Source organism: Saccopteryx leptura, chromosome 2 (assembly GCF_036850995.1).
Source record: "Saccopteryx leptura isolate mSacLep1 chromosome 2, mSacLep1_pri_phased_curated, whole genome shotgun sequence".
Lineage (NCBI taxonomy): Eukaryota > Metazoa > Chordata > Mammalia > Chiroptera > Emballonuridae > Saccopteryx > Saccopteryx leptura.
This window is the reverse complement of record NC_089504.1, coordinates 191,724,896-191,742,636: the sequence shown is the minus strand read 5'-3', so window position 1 is coordinate 191,742,636 and position 17,741 is coordinate 191,724,896.

The following is a 17,741-nucleotide window of genomic DNA, read 5'->3' as shown; positions in this document are numbered from 1 at the left end:
TCTTGCAAAAATGGTTTGTCTATTTCATACAATACTAGCAATAAGATACAAGTGCAAGTCTGCTGAAGATTTCTGGAAAAGTTTGCTTTCCTATTATAGATTATCTCCTTTCTCCCTTCTTTCTTTATCTTCTCCCTATATAGAATGCCAATTTATGGCTGGAGGTGAATTAGCTACCTTGTGACTATAAAGCAACAATGAATATAGAAGCCCCACATGAAGGAGGGTGAAATAGAAAAGACGACAGAGCCTAGAAGCAGATGATATTAGGAAGCTGCTACATCAGTCCTGGACTGACCCATCTCTGGACACACGAGAAAGAGACACACTTATTCTATTGAGGTATCTAGTGGTGGTTTCTGTTGCATGCAGCTGAGAGGATTCCTATTAATGCAGAAGCTTTACTGATATGATAGCATTTTAGCTTGACCTAAGAATCAATAGGAATGAAATGTGAGTTAAAGTAGAGAAATGTATTGCAACCCGAAGAAATAGCAGAAAAGTGCGGCAGAAAATACCATTGTATCTTACAATGGGAATGAGGGAGAAGTCTGTATTGTTAATTGATATGCAAACATGAGGGAGGATATGAGGCTCAAAGACTGGATGTAGACAGATTTTAAAGCAGCTATGCCAACAGAAATATAATGTAAGCCATATATGGAACTTAAATTTTTCTAGTAACCACATTTAGAAAGTAAAAGAAAACAGGTAATATACCCTGGCCGGTTGGCTCAGTGGTAGAATGTCCGCCTGGCGTGCGGAAGTCCCGGGTTCGATTCCCGGCCAGGGCACACAGGAGAAGCGCCCATCTGCTTCTCTACCCCTCCCCCTCTCCTTCCTCTCTGTCTCTCTTTTCCCCTCCTGCAGCCAAGGCTCCATTGGAGCAAAGATGGCCCGGGCGCTGGGGATGGCTCCATGGCCTCTGCTTCAGGCACTAGAGTGGCTCTGGTCGCAACAGTGCAAAACACCAGATGGGCAGAACATCGCCCCCTGGTGGGCATGCCGGGTGGATCCCGGTCGGGTGCATGCGGGAGTCTGTCTGACTGCCTCCCCGTTTCCAGCTTCAGAAAAATACAAAAAACAAAACAAAACAACAACAACAAAAACAGGTAATATAATAAGATCCATTACTCTCCAAAAAATAGATACAGGTAAAATTAATTTTAATATACATTTTATTTAATTTATATTTACATATATTTCTGGAAAAGTTTGCTTTCCTATTATACATTTATATTTACATGTATTGACCAGTAAAATCAAAGATGTGGGCAGGCACTACTAGAATCCCCTTTTCCTTACTAATATAGCCTTGCAGCAATTTGTCCAGCAACAAAACAAAAGCTAACAAGAATGGAAACAACAGCAAAACCAAAAAGAACCGGTAATCAGTATAAAAACTACTAACAATATATATTATATATTTTTTTATTATTCTTTCAAAATCTGATGTACATTTTACATTTTCAGCAATTAGAACTGGCCACAGTCCACATGCTCAATAGTCACAGGTGGCTAGTGGCTACAGTATTGGACAGTGAAATCTTAAGAGTCTTGTATCTCATATTTAAAAGTGTGAACTTTAGTACCTGGCTTGGTAGTTCAGTTGGTTAGAGCGTTGAACCGAGATGCTGAGGTTGTGAGTTTGATCTCTGGTCAGGGCACACACACACAAGAGTCAAGCAATGACAGCATTAATAAGTGAAACAAAAAATTGATGTTTCTTTTCCTCTCTCTTTAAAAATCAATGAATAAAATTTTTTAATATGAACTTTACAGCGTGATTTATTACAGAATTTTATCCCAGAAACCTATAACATTTATTAACCAATGTCACCCCAATAAATACAATTTTTTAAAAAGTATAAACTTTAACAACAGAAGTATAAACAGAGCTGTATTTTAATTCCTAAGAAAACCTCTAATATACTCCAATATTACCACATTTTATTTTATTTGAAAATGTTATGGCTTATGGAACTTGGAGACAAAACCCACAAATGTAGACTTTCAAGATAGTATGCTTCTGTGAAACAGTAACACCAGTGATCTGATATCCCAGGTCAGAAGTATCTGTTGATACCCCTAATTTTTGAACATTTCTTTCACAGTAACAATGTTGGGATATTTTAAAGAAAATACAGAAACTAATAAGAAAATAAAAGCACCTACGACAGATAATAATGACCAACATGTTAGCAAATTATTTTCTTGAACTTTTTTACTGGATGAATACTTTTTACACAATTGAGATTATACTATTCTCTATTCTTAATATTATTTCAAACTGTTTTCTGAAATGGTCTACTACTTGTTATTACTACCAGGATTGTATGAAAATTTTAGTTTCTCCGCATCTTCACCAGTCCTTGGTATTCCCAGTTTTGTTTTGTTTCTTTTGTTTGAAGTGAGGCAAATTAGAACAATTTACTTTTTACAGACTCTTTTACTTTCTAAATTTTCATGGATTTTTAAGTTAATTGTATATACAAATATTTTAATTAAAATAAATTAATTGAAAATAATAAAAATGTGGCTTCTGTTATTATCACTCATGTGAGGAGTCTTAGAAGCTCTCATGCAGAGGCAGTTAGCCAGGGTATCTCAATTCCAGCCAGAGTGAAAAGACAGTTCACCCAAACCTCAGCTTCCTGGCTGCTGCTGAGTCAGGAAGGCCTGGAGCTCCCTCCTGGAAATTGAACTTCAGCCTTAACTGAGAGAGGGTAGGAGAGTTCAGTTGGAGTCCCAGCTGTGTGACCCACTTTGGGAAATGAGGCAAATAACTTACCTACTCTTAGGCTTACTTTCTTCATCTGTGAAATGAGGTTAAGAATATCTGTTGGTGGTTTTTTAATGATAGAGAGAGTTTGGGGGAGTGCTCCTTGCACTCCTGATTCAATTAGTTGAAATTTAATCAATATCCATTATGTTAAAGTTTTTCATTTTTAAACCTGCTATTTTTTAAGCCACTAAGCACAATACATAGGTATTATTTTTATACTTTATTTTCTGCCATTATATATTTGATCATATCTTTCTATAAGTCAAATGGAATATCTTCCATTCATTCTTTGATTAATATGCAGGTTATTTATAAATTTAATGAATGAGAATTTAAGTGGCCAATACCTCCTATGTAATTATTCAGATTTCTTTTAAACATTTTAAACCATAATTACAATTATTTTCCCCTCAAATACTTCAAGCACTTAAACATTAGACTTAAAAATATCATAAATAAAATTTTTCTGAGGGTTTAAGTCAGGGGTCCCCAAACTACGGCCCGCGGGCCGCATGTGGCCCCCTGAGGCCATTTATCCGGGCCCTCGCCGCACTTCCGGAAGGGGCACCTCTTTCATTGGTGGTCAGTGAGAGGAGCATAGTTCCCATTGAAATACTGGTCAGTTTATTGATTTAAATTTACTTGTTCTTTATTTTAAATATTGTATTTGTTCCTGTTTTGTTTTTTTACTTTAAAATAAGATATGTGCAGTGTGCATAGGAATTTGTTCATAGATTTTTTTATAGTTCAGCCCTCCAATGGTCTGAGGGACAGTGAACTGGCCCCCTGTGTAAAAAGTTTGGGGATCCCTGGTTTAAGTAATTCTTTATCTAATAGATTAGACTTTAAGATTTAATCACATTTTTTAATCAATCAAAATTTTAAAATCACATATATTAAAAATTATTTTAAAAACTTGCTATTAAACAATTTACCCAAACATATCACTATCACTAACTCAAAGTACAAAAATATTTAAATAATTTTCTGGGGTTTTACTCACCTACCACCGCAGGTCAGTTGAGGTTACTCAATTGAAAATGAATCATATTTTTTACCCAGGTCTTGAGGTTTTATTGCATCCTAGTTTGTTTCATAATTTTATATGTTTATTGACTCTGAAATTATTCCATTTTACTGACTGTATGATGGTTGAATATTGATAATTTATATAAATAGACATTCTTAGCTAGTATTCAGAACAATATAGGCATTCAGTTATTGATGACAGTTTAGAGTTAGAAAGGAAGTAGAAGAAGATTGTGAATCTATGAGCCAATATTGACTCCTAATGTAAGTCCTTCTCTTCCTTATAACAAAACCTGATTTTGCTCTGGACACAATACATTCAGCTAATAGACTACATTTTCCAGGTTCCCTTGCAGCTGGGTATGATCATGTGACTGCTTTCTGGCCAATCAAATGTAAGCAGACAAGATTCAACTGTATAAATTATATGAAGTTTCCTTAAAAGGAATGAGCACACTCTTCAACTTCCTTTCTCTTACATGGGGAGCTCCAGCAGCTATGAAGTGCCACAGACCAAGGATGGCATATACAGAAACCTGAAAGTTCTAGTCCCTGAAGGCCATGGAGCATTATGTTATCCCTAGACTGACCACCTACAGAGTTATTTTAAATAAAAATAAAGTTCTATGTTGTTTAAGCTGCTATTTTTCAAGACTGTTATTCACAGCCAGGCCTACTCCTGACACATATTTTATATATCTTATTATCCCATCTTCCTCAGTGTCAGAACCCTGCCTTATTAGCTAGAAAACAGAGTCTCATACGTTAGATAAATAGACACAGATTCTATAAAGTACATATTTTTTAATTGTTGCCAAATTAAGGTCATAGGCTTATAAGTATTTAAACTTTTAAAATTATTTTACTATATGATAATTCATCTTTTCTAAGTTTAAATTACTTATTTAAAGATTCTTCAAAATATCTCTAGGGAGCATTAAGGAGAAAATTAAAAAACACAAATCAATGCTGTCTATTTTATGCCAGGGTCTTTGTAAGATGTGGGCTCTTCCAGGGTGCATGAGGCAACCCATAAGCCCTCAGCCAAGTTAACTGGAGTCTTTTGGGTACTAGCTTGTCACTCATTAACCTAGGATCTGCTAGCCTTTGGCTCAACCTCTCCCACACCTAACACTGCCAGATTGGCTTTCTTTACTCCCAAAGAAGCTTTGCAGAGATATAACAAGTTGGAGTTTTTCTCTCATTTAGCACTTCAGATATTTGAAATTGCCTGGGATGACTCAATTCCAGGAAACTTCAGGTATCCCATGACACTATTCAGTGAAGTGTTGAAAAAGGCCCACTCTAGGGTTTTATTGAAAGATGTGAGCCAGCCAGAGTGTGGGAGGCGAGGAAAAAATGCAACTTCAGAAGAGTGTCTCTTTCATTCCCAGTGGTTGGTCTTCTTTTTTATCCCACTCCTACCTGGTTTCCTTGAGCCCAGCACTGTGTGCTTGGCTCCAGAAAAGCCCTGCCATTGACTTCCCCATAGCAACTGGTTTGCACCCTCATCCAAATTCTATTTATTAACATGTGCATTTAATTATAAGCTCCTTCAAATCTTTTGAAGGGAATATTTATTCAATGCTTCAATATTAAATATTAAATATTATCTCCCTTATTTATCTTTTCATCAAATTAGACACCGTGAGGTTCATTTCACAGATGAGAAAACAAATTCAGAGGTTAAAGAACTTGCCCAGGGTTGCAAAGTAAGTACATATTAGACCTATTCATTAATCTCAAATTCATGCAGTTTCTCTACTGCCTCCCTGAGCCATGCCAGAAAGAAACTACAGCATTAATGTCACTTGCTACCAGCAAAATAGAAAGATCACAGGCTTTGGAATAAGTCAGACCTGGGTTTAATTCCATTTGGTTATTTCTGAGCTATGTTGACCATAAGCAATCTATTTAAACTTGGTTCTCTCATATGCAAAATGGGAATAATAATACCTACCTAATGGGGTTGTCAAAAGAATGTAAAAAAGAATGGCACATGCTAGATACTGGATGACTAGTAGCAATTATGGCTTTTAAAAATTAACTTAATCTTCAAGATAATGGCTAACTGAGCAGCTAGCATATGCCAGGCCCAGGAGTTCCAATTGCTCTCTTTTATTTTATTTTTTTTCTTTTCTTTTCCTCTTTTTTCAATGGCTTTTAAAATATCATTGAAGAAATAGAAATTCATTCATTCTACAAATGTTTATTGAACATCTACCCTATGCCTATACTGTTCTAGGGACGGGGGATCCTGGAGCTGACATTCTAGTGAGGTAATGGGGGGAGGAACAGTAAATATAGTAAATAAGTTAATTGTATAGCATGGTAAATGATAATAAGTACTCTAGGAGAAAAAAAAAGCAGAGGAGCAGAGAAACAAGTTGCACTATTATACAGAGAAAGCATGGCAGGCTTCATTGAGAAGGAAGATTAGAACAAAGCTTTGAAAGAAGGAGGGAGTCAGCCAAGTAGACATCTGGAAAAACAAAAAGGGTGGATTTACTATAAAGCTAAGGAAGTTTATATTTCAAGTTCCCTAACTTTCAGGGGCCCCTTCAAAAACTTGCCTCTAATTTTGTACTTGTGAATATTTAACAAAAGTCTACAAACTTGCATACATTTTAGTATTTACCCCTGCAGAAAAGTATATATTTCCAATGGAAAAAATCAGAACAAAAACTCTCAGGTGAGTAGATCTGCCTTGCTCAAGGAATAGCAAGGAGACCCCTGCATGGTAGAAGCAGAATGAGCAGAAGCAGTAGGAGGAAGGGGATAGGTCATGTAGAGCCTTGGAGGCCTATAAAAACTTTGGCTTTGATGAGAAGACATTGGGGGTTTTGAGCAGAGTTATGACATAGTCTGACTTACCTTTTTTTAAAGTATTGTTTTGCCTGGTATGTTAGGCAGAAAAAGGGCATGGTTGGAGGCTGTGGCAGTTCTTTAGCAGAGAAAGATAATGGCGGTTTGGACCAGCATGAAAGCAATGATAATGAAGAAGTGGCTGGATTCTGGATCTAGCTTGAAGGTCAAGTCAATAGGATAGGAGTTATAAAAAAGAGATGGATCGATTGGCAGTTATAAAGAAGAGAGAGGAGTATTTATAGTGAAAGAGCATGAGATCATCAACTAAGGAGCCTAGAGAAAGGAAGATAGCCAAGTTCTGAGGAAGAAGAAATACCAAATCCTCAACAAAAGCATTTGATTGAAGTAATTCAGAGAAAAGCTGAGATTTAATTTCTTCAACATTCACTTGCAATTGAATTGGATGCTTGTTCAATTAAATGAAATGAAACTAAGGTATGTATGAAGCTAAATTTTTCCTTTCCCACTCTGTGAAATTCAACTGAAAAAATGTATTATAATAGGTCAAAGAAAAAGGCATCAGAATTGAAATTAACAGTCAAGGTTTCTTATCCCAATTCAACAGGTAATGGGAACATGAACAAGTCATTTAAACTTCCAGTCACTGATTTCTGCATCAGTGAGATGAGAGGATTAGAACAAATGTCTGTTCCCTTTCCACATTTATATTTTTTTTAGATGAGTCTATAAGAGATTTCTTGTTTTATTTGTTTTGTTCTTGATATAGTATAAGGAAGATAATCTGAGCAGAGATGACTTGAAGAGATGGTTGTTGTTGTTTTTTATTCTCCCTCGCACTCCTCTCAGTCTGCAAGGGAAGGGCATGGCTTGAACCAAATACTTTCATCAAAACTGAGTTAGAATAGACCTCTCTCTGCAGGATTCCTAGGGGAATGTACTATGCAGTCCCTGCTGAGGAAGGGCTGTTTCGTTGGTCTGCCAACCTGTAGGTATTTTATTTTATTTTTACCAGTTAGGAGAATACAGGGCCGAAGCCAGAAGCAGCAGCTCTTCCCTGTTTGGGATCATCAAGCCTCCTGAGAATCTGAATCAACAGTTGCTCTGTCAGGTCAACAGAAAAGATAACATCATTACTAGCTATCAGAAATGGAACCCTTGTCCTTTAATAAATGAAGATGCTGAAGACAGAAGTTAAAAGACTTACCCTAAGCCTGGCTGTTAGTAAGTAGTGACTGCAGCCCTAGAATCTAGGTCTTGACTCTTGGCCAATGTTTTTTCCATTACATGATGTTGCCTTGGTAAATTTCATATTTCCCCTATTTTTCTACAAAGTTGGATTTTTTTATGTTTTATTTGAGGGCGTGCCAAATTTTGTTCTAAACAGCATTTTTGAGATATAATTTGCACACCATAATATTCAACCATTTGAAGTATACTACTTAACAGTCTTTCATACATTCAGAGAGTTGTGCAACCATCACCACTATCAAATTTAGAACATTTTATCACCCCAAAAGGAAACCTCATACCTCTTAGCAGTCATTCTCATTCCTCCAATCCCCAGCCCAAGGCAACCACTAATCTACTTTCTATCTCTATGAATTTGTCTAATCTCAATTTGTCGTTTCATACAAGTGGAATTATATAGTGTTTGTTTATTTGTGAATGGCTTTTTTCACTTAGGATAATATTTTCAAATTCCATCCATGTTATAGCATGTATCAATACTTCCTGTTTATTGCCAAATAAAAGTACATTGTATGGAATGTTTTGTTTACCCATTTGGTGGATGGACATTTGGGTTATTTCCACTTCGTTGACTATTATGAAAAGGTGCTATGAATACTAGTGTACAAGTTTTGGTGTGGATGTATGTTTTCATTTCTTTTTGTCTATACCTAAGAGAATTGCTAGGTCATGTGATAACTCTATGTTTGACTTTGTGAGGAACTGCCAAACTGTTTTCCAAAGTGGTCACATCACTTTATGTCCCTACCAGCAATGTACACAGGTTTTGATTTCTCTACATTCTGGGAAACACTTTTTATTGTCCTTTTTTTTTTTCAGTTATAGCCTTCCTACTAAGTGTGAAGTGGTGATATATGTAGTTAGTGGTCCCCACATTGGGCAGAGTAGAACTGAATAGTCAGGGACTAAAATGAATTCAAAGCCAGATTATAAATTCTACCCTCTTTTTTTTTTTTTTCCAGCCAATATTACTGAACCTTTACTATCTGGCAGTTACTATACTAAGCATTGCTTAGATTATCTCATTTACTTCTCATTATACCACCTACAGTAGGTACTGTTAGTGGCCCATTTTATAAATAATGAAACTGCCTTAGAAAGTTAAGTACTAGTGGCTGGTAAGTGGCAAGTCCAGGATTTAAATGTAGGTCTGTTTATCTTCCAAACTGAAGTCTTTAACCACTACACTATACTGCTAAATAGTTTATTCGGTAGATTCACTTTCCCAGAATGAGTCTAATCAATCATTACTTTTACAAAGTTTTACCCTCATCATGCTTCCTTTCTAGCTTCCAGAGATATTTGTATAGTTGTTCTCAAACTTAGGCATCAGAATCACCTACTTTAATATACTTTATTAGCTTGGCAGGTGTTTCTGCTGTACACCAAAATTTGAGAACCACTGAGTCTGTTAGAATTAAGTTCAGCTGCAATTAACAGAAACAGTGCCATAAACAAGATAATAAGTTTATTTTTCTTACCCATTAAGAATCCCAGAGATAGTCACCTTAGTGCTGGTACCAACCAGACTTTGTCTACCCTGTTTCTTTGCTTTGTGTGGTTTCTATTTTCCAAGTCATCTTATTGTCCAATGGCTGTTGGAGCTTCATGGGTTAAGTTTGCATTTAAGCTAGCAATAAGGTGAAAGGAGATGATACACACCTTCCCTTTAAGGATTGTCCAGGAATAAGCACACACCACTTCCACTTAACCTCATTGGCCAGAAGAGGCAAAAGGCCATGCTCTGCAAGGAAGGCTAGAAAAGGAAGCCTTTATTTTAGGTGACCATGTACTCAGTGAGCTATCAGAAGTTCTCTTATAGTGGAGGAATTCAGTGGGATGAGTATTTAGGACAATAAATCTCTGTTACACCCAGCAAGAGAGAATTTTTTTACCTAATTCCTACCTAAACTGTTGACATGAGACCTAATAGAAATTGTTTCTATAAGAGATTTTAGATCCTGTAATGAAGATGTCTGGGGCAGTGGTTCTCAAACTTTGGCACCCTTAGAATCACTCGGGGACCTTAAAAACTACTGATGCCTGACTTCCACACCCATATCTTCCATGAAGATTACAATGGGCAGCAAAGTTTGGGAACAACACTCCTAAAGCTTTGGGATCTTCAATCTAGGATCTATTGAGTGAGGATTTGCTCTATCAATGGCATCCTATTTTTTCCTCCGAACTGAAAGCCCAGCAGTTGTCCTGGTTCACAGTACAGGTAGTAACGTTAGGTGTGACCGGGATAAATTCATCACAAACCCTGCAAAAGATAATTTAGAGGGCATGTCTCTCTGACAATAGCCAGTGACATTTTCAGATACAGAGAACATTTTTTAATTGTAGCTGTATTTAAACACATGTATTATTTCTAGGTGGTATGGAAATAGCTACTGTACATGTGTTCATGTAAATGTATAGCAGACTCATATATTGTGGTGTATCATCCTTGAGCACAACATTTACATTTCAAACACAAGAATATATTCAAATGAAAAATTTGGATGGCTCTCATATTTGTCAGTTTGCTTGTCATCTAGAAGCTCAAAATAGCCTTTTTGAGATCCAAACAGTTTGAGCTAGTGGCATGTCAAACTGTTACTAGCTGTCAGATATTTTATCCATTCAAGCAGATAGGTGGGCAAAGGTTATGTTTTATTTGAATTGTTAATGTCTTTTAAATCAAGATGTGAAATGAGAAGAAAAACAAAATAGAAACTTTTGAAAGAAGAAATCTAAACAGGTAATTTCATCCACCTCTTCACCTTCAGAAAGAATGACATTAAACGATTCTAAACCAATGAGAATCTATACTATTTTTACAGCTTTTAAATAACAGGACTGTACAACCCCATTTTTACCATACCACATTTCCTTGTAACAATTTACAGCTAGGTAATTTTTCTTCACATCAAACCCATAGGCTTTGACCAGGTTAATCTTATTTTCTCCTTGCTGGTTCTCTAGTTTAGATAGACAACAGGATTCCTTGTGAATTTTTCACAGACACTTGGAAACTGTAATTTAAAAAAAACTTCATGTTTCTCTTTTCCAATCTGAATAACTTTCCTTCATATCTTCCTCTTACATTGTTTTCAAATGCAGCCATCTTCATGGCAATCTTCCCTTAACCATGGGGCACCCAAATTGTCTGCACATTGAAATCATCTGAGGAACTTCAAATGTCCCTCCCCCAAGGTTGCAATTTAATTATCTGGGGTATGACCTGAATTTGGGGATTTTGAAATATTTCCAAGTCGTTCAAAATTGCAGACAATTTTGGGAACCACTATCTCAATACTGCAGTCCTATCACCTTCTACTTCTTCCTCCTTGTTAATAGATCCTCCATAACACCCCCAGATAAGAAATCATAATTGGCCAAAAAAGTGGTTCCCATCTTTGGCTTGTATTAGAATCATCTGCAAGCTTTGACAATAGGAATGCCTGAACCCCAACAACAAATTAAATCAGAATATTTAAAGGTGGGACCCAGGGAACTTTTATCTTTAAAAATGTTCACCGCATGTTTTTAATGTCACTGGAGTTGGGAGCCATTGGTGGGAAGTCAGTGATTCTCAAAGTGTTTTCCTAAGCCTACAGCATCAGCGCCAACTGGGAACTTTATGTAATAAATACAAGTGTTCAGCTCCTAACCCAGGCCCACTGAATTAGAATGTCTGGGGGTGGAGCCCTCAGCACTCTATGTTTTGACAAGCCCTCCAAGTGATTCCAATGCTCGCCAAAGTTTGAGTATCACTAGTCTAAGCTCATTATAATAAACCTGGTCCCTGATTTCCTAGCCTCCTTTTCAACAACAGGTGCCATGTGACACAGTTCTGACCAATTAAACCTAGCAGTGGTCTGGAAGAGGTGATTTCTAGGAAGTCTTTTATTTTCTTGATACAAGGAAATAGACAAGGCTGGAAGCACGCTTCTTCTTCCTCCCTCACCATTTAGAGTTTAAGTGATCCTGGAAACCAGAGCTACCATTTGGGGTCTACGAGCCAAATAAACCCAAGGGAAGTCCAAGAAAATAAAAGATATTGACCTAATGTTAGCACTGTGCTGACCAATACCAGCAGTAACCCACCTCCAGACTTCTAGTTATGGGGAAAATGAACCCTTACTTGTTTAAGCCATGGTTAGTAGGATTTTATGTTGCTTGCTACTCTGATTCAGTGTGCTACTCTAACACACTGAATCAGATCTTCAAGTACTTTTTACATAGAGAAAACTCAGAATTAAACCCAGAATTTATACTTGGAGTTAATCATGCTAAATTTAAAGGACTGTCACCTTCTAATTATGGTATTCTAAATATACATCAGTAGTTTCCAAATATGATTACATATCAGGATTACCCAAGGGAACTTATTTAAAATTATTCCTGAAACTCACCCTGGATGTACTGAATTGGAATCTCCCAGATTTGGACTGGGATACTCTGTAGTTTAACTAGGTAACTATTGTGCCCTCATATGGCCCTAAGACTAGTGTAAAACAAGTGTAGAGCCCAGGATACAAAATTTAAGGAAGTACTCACTATCAGAGTTTCACAAGCATAGGATCAATAGGTGCATGACTCTAAGAGTAAGTGCCTCCTTAAATTTTGTTCCCTAGGCACATCATTTGACCTCTTCCTTGCCTCCCCCCTGATCCAGATAAGGTCAATTTAACAGGAGGTGCCTATCATTACTGGAAACCCAGTAAAATAATCCTCTATGCAAAACAATGAAGTCAACTGAATTATTTAATTTTTCAGTGATGGTTCCAGCATCATAAAGACATTTATCTATAACTGATGCCACATATAGTTTGATTTCCATTTGTGATATGCACCTAGGTGTCAAATTATATCAATTCCCTTCTGAGTTAAAAACAAAACAAAACACTACAGCTCTGATTGTCTTAGTTACTGTTTACCACATGAAAACAGGAATGTGAGAGAAAAAGTTAATCAGGCAAGTCCATGGCTGTCAGATAGCATGGTGGTGACAGAATTCAGGACTGAGGTCCTCTTGTAGCTACTAAGTTGACAAGTATTGGTTACTCACATTTAAAGTGGAAACTAGTAGGTGTTCGTAAAAGCATGTGTTAAGCTTGGCTATTCCTGTTTCCCGAAAGCATTTTAGGACACATATATGCTGCAGTCTCCCAGAAATAGAAGTGTGGGTAACTTAACCCAAAGCTGTGGTTCCTGTGTCCAGCCTATGTTGGATTGTATGTCAGCAAAATGAATGATGAAGAATTTCAGTGTATGATATTCTGGCGCTTCCTACAAATGCCTCATGTGATCATCAGGGAGATAGGGACACTGGCCAAGTCAACTTAGAGAAGTCCACACATGGCTTTGGTTGAAGCAGTACCAAAGGTCAGGACAAAATCTTTAGATGAATGTATTTTACTCCACTTTTCATGACTATGGCTCTTGCTTTTATAGATGTAGTACTGATGGGAGCAGCTGGTGGCATGTATCAGGAGGGCAAGCTCAACCAAGTGAACTATAAAACACCCTCCCACCTGCTGCAGAGGTGGCATTACAGTATCTCTCATTTTAGTGTAGCTGGAGGGCACTCAGCATCAAATAGGCAATTATTTAACTAGTTACTAAAAATAATGACCACCCTTTCCTGCTGACGTTCCTCTAGAGATTCCGACTTACTTCTCAATCTGTGATCGTGTCTTGGGTTTATGGCAGCAGGACTATATGTCCTTTATTTTACTGGATTGAAAGAATTATTTCCAGTCTTACCTGTGAGCCAGATTAAGTAATTTATCCTGAAGCTGCTTTGCTACTTCCTTTTCTTTTAAGTAGGCAAGGCTGCACTGAACAGCAACTGGCAAGCCAGACTGAATTTATTCAATCCCTGAATGTGTCAGAGGGTTTGGAGGGAGCCCAAAATGTTTGCCAGCCAGGATGATTGAGAACCCACACATGGTTCCAGAGTGCAACACATCCTGCCAGCACACTGCACTGGGAAGTCTTGCAGGCCCTGCATAAGGACCCCTGCTCTGCCTGCAGTCCCACTTCTTCAGCCACAAGGTCAGGTGCTTTTATGAGATGCACTCTGAAGAATAAAGGGAAGAAATGACATAATGTCTGGGATTTTTAAAAAATATTTAAATCTAAGGGCTTCAGCAATGAATAAAGAAGAAAAATAATAAAAAGGGCTAGTTAGAGCAAGTATGGCAAAATTATGATTATTGTTGAATCTGGACATTGGGTAAATATGGATTTATTATTCTATTCCTTTTAATGTTGTATTTTTGAACAGTTTCATAATTAAATTTTTGTTTGAAAGGTTAAGTTGATCATTAGAAAGCTTGTAAGCCTGACAAGAAGCCATGCATGTCTTTTTTAATATTGCCCATTTCTTTTAGGTGACAGTAAGCAACAAGGGGCCAGACCTGTGTAGAATTTGGTTTAGAATGTTCTTCCCACTCAGCCTCACCTACCACCATCTGCTCAAGCTTAGGACCCATTTTGGGGGGGCTCAAATTTGGGTTCAAGTTTGTTCTGTTCACTAACAGTGAGACATTAAATGAGTAATTTGCCTGCTCCACAGTTTCTTTCTGTAAAGCCAGTAGCCACAGCCACCATCACAGCCACTTGGCCAATGCAGGTTCGCATTAATTCGGACAGAGGTAATGAAACAATGGAGCCAAGAACTGGTGGGCTAGTAGCTTTAATCCTAGCTTGCACCCGCCGGGCAAGAAATACACACAGTAGGAAAACACTTCCCTTTCTATTCAGGGCTCCCAAATCACTGACTCATCTGAGTATTCCTAGAATCAAAGGTTTCTACCTCACCAGCCTTATTCACCTCTGTTTCCCATCTCCTTCTCTCTGCACAAACTGGCTTCTCCTTCAGCACTCTGCCATCTTGGCTGCTTTTCCTTGCACTGCTAATTTCAGGAACTGAGAGAGAGCGAGCCTCAGGTCTGCTCCATTTTATAGTGTAGAAATCAAAACCTTTAAGCCAATATGCAAATAAGAAAGTCTCTGATACAAAGTCACTTATCTGAGGCATAAATGGGATTCCTCATAAGAGTGCACCACCCCACATCATGCAAGAGTCAAGGGTGTGGGGAAAAGCTTAGTGTTGAGAAGATCTTAGTATTAAAAGGGTGGAAAAGGCTTAGTCTTAAAACTAAGCCTTACCAGGTGTAAAGCCAGAAGCCATGGCCAGGGCCACTATCAAAACAGCCCGACTCATGCAGGTTCACATTGGATTCGGACAGTAGGTAAAGAAACAATGGAGCCAAAAACTGATAGGCCATTTTCTTTAATTCTAGCTTGCACCCGGCGGGCAAGTAAAAACATACACTGGGCTCCAAAACCCACTCACATTCAGTGCTCACAAAGCCACTGACTTATCCGAGTTTCCTAGAATCAAAGGTTTCTAGCTCGCCAGCCTTATTCTCCTCAGTTCCCCATCTCCTTCCTTATCCCAGATACAAACTCTGCACAAACTGGCATCTCACTCCACACTCCGCCATCTTGGCTGCTTCTCCTGGCCTACTCCATGTGGCCTCCTTCTGCTCTCTGCTCTGCTCTCTCCTCTAATCATCCCAGGAACCAAGAGGGCAAACTCTCGTTCTGCCCCCATTTTATATTGTAGCTTCACAATCTCTAATCCAATATACAAAATAGGGAAGTCTCTAATACAAAGTCACTTCTCTGAGGCATGATTGGATTGTACCACCCCACGTCAAAAAGGGTGGGAAAGGCTTAATCCCAAAACCAAGCCCCAGGCTACAAGGATTCTCAACACACATTAATATCACCTGGGCAACGGCCTCACGTGGGCAGTACCATCTTTAACAAAGTGAGCATAATACATTTTATCTGCCCAACACCAGGCATCCCCAAACTATGGCCTCCCTGCTGCTTGTGGCCCCCTGAGGCCATTTATCCGGTCCCCCCCACACTGCACTTCTGGAAGAGGCACCTCTTTCATTGGTGGTTAGTGAGAGGAGCACTGTATGTGGCGGCCCTCCAACGGTCTGAGGGACAGTGAACTGGCCCCCTGTGTAAAAAGTTTGGGGACCCCTGCCTTAGACTATAAGGATCCTGCCTGCTTACACCCTGTACCCCACACCCAATGCAAACTATAAGCGAGCAAACATATACATCATATTTGCAAATTTATTTGACCCACACTTTCCTTCCTGTGTAAACTGGGTATGATCCTGTTATAATACTACTCTCATGGGCTATTGAAGGATCATGTGAATAAGTATCCCATGAAGTGTTAAGGAAGTGTTGTTATTAACACCAGCAACATGACCTTGGACCAGGTGGCCAAGTACATTGTCCTCAAAGTCCTCATTCATAAGACAAGTGAAGAGATTATATCACCATTCCTAAGGCTGTGTGAGAAGCAGCCGGGAGGTATGTTAAAATTTAAATGCTAGGTCCCACCACAGCCTACGGATTCAGGATTTCCAGGGGTGGGGCCCAGGAAAGCTATGCAGCTAATTCTTTATTGCAACCTAGTTGGAGGTCAACAGAATTAAGTAATGATAGACGTTTTTGGCACTCTAACAGCTGAAAAGGCTGTTTGGGGAACTGAGAATCTATTGTGGCATGTTATTTTTGATAGTTAGGTGCAGGTCACAAATTTGGGGATGATTTCATGCTGATAAACAGTTAAAGAAAACCAGAATAAATGAAGAGGAGGGTATGGGAATTGGTCTGGTGAACCAGGCCTTTATAGCCAGAGGTAGGCACATAAATTAAGAGAGTAGAGGGGGTCTGCTGTTCTAACTCAACTGCTATGTAAAATGACTGGTAGGAAGGCTTCCTGAAGCCACCTGGAAGAACTTATCAGCCCCTATAAATTCTGCAGTCTAGGGGATTCTCAGGTGGCTGGTCCAGACAGCAGCGTCACATGTGGGAAGGTGACCTGCAGTCCTGGCCCTGAGCCTGTGCCTCCTTCACTGTCAGGCACATGTGATTGGCTGCCCCCATGTCTGTGTCTGTCTCATTGGCTGACTGTCCTTCCCCTTTTCCTTCTAGCACTTTCCAACCTTTGTGCATACTTGGTGTACAAGTTGGTCTTCCCACATTCTCATGTCTTTTAGAATTCTTGTTTGTCTCATCTGAAAAGCAATCCAATTCAGTATTTGTTGACTGTTAGGTTCAAGGCTTTGTACTATCAACGTGAGATGGTACAAACAAGAGGAAAGAGGAGCATCTGCCCTTAGAGCAACAGACTCATGCAGGGAGGAAAGAAAGTGTTTGGGGAAAAGCAGGAGCAAACGCCCAGAAGGAGAGTAAAGTAAGGTGTGCTTGGAGAAAAGCAAGCAGTGCTATTTGGCTGGATCCTGGAATAAGGAGGAAATAAGTAGGACTCTGGTGGAAGTTAGGCCATTTGGAAGAGGTACTCACTTCAACTTGCTGAGTGTGAAGGGTCCTGTGAAGGTTTTTGAGAAAAGGCCTGCTGCAATCCAAGCAGTGTGGGAACACTGACTGAGTGCCAGTGTGCAGCCCAGAGAGCCCGCTAGGGCAAGTTACCTAGTGTGAGTGGTGGCCCTCGGGATGGGCCACATGGGGCCACCCCATGTGGGTACACAAAGTCCAGGAAACCACAGAGTCAAGCTAAAGAGGAGGTGTCATGAGGTGTTATTCTTAAAACTCCAATGAGCCTGAGCTAAGAAGCCCTTTTTCTAGGCCAATACTTGAGGTCTGTCAAGGTCAACATTTTCCTATCAAACAATGAAAACACACATTTCCTCCCCAAGTGACCCTTCTTTCAACAGATTCATCATCCTCTGATAACAGCTGCCACACCACAGGGATCTCTAAGGGAAACACAAAGTGGTTGAAATGAAGGTCGGAG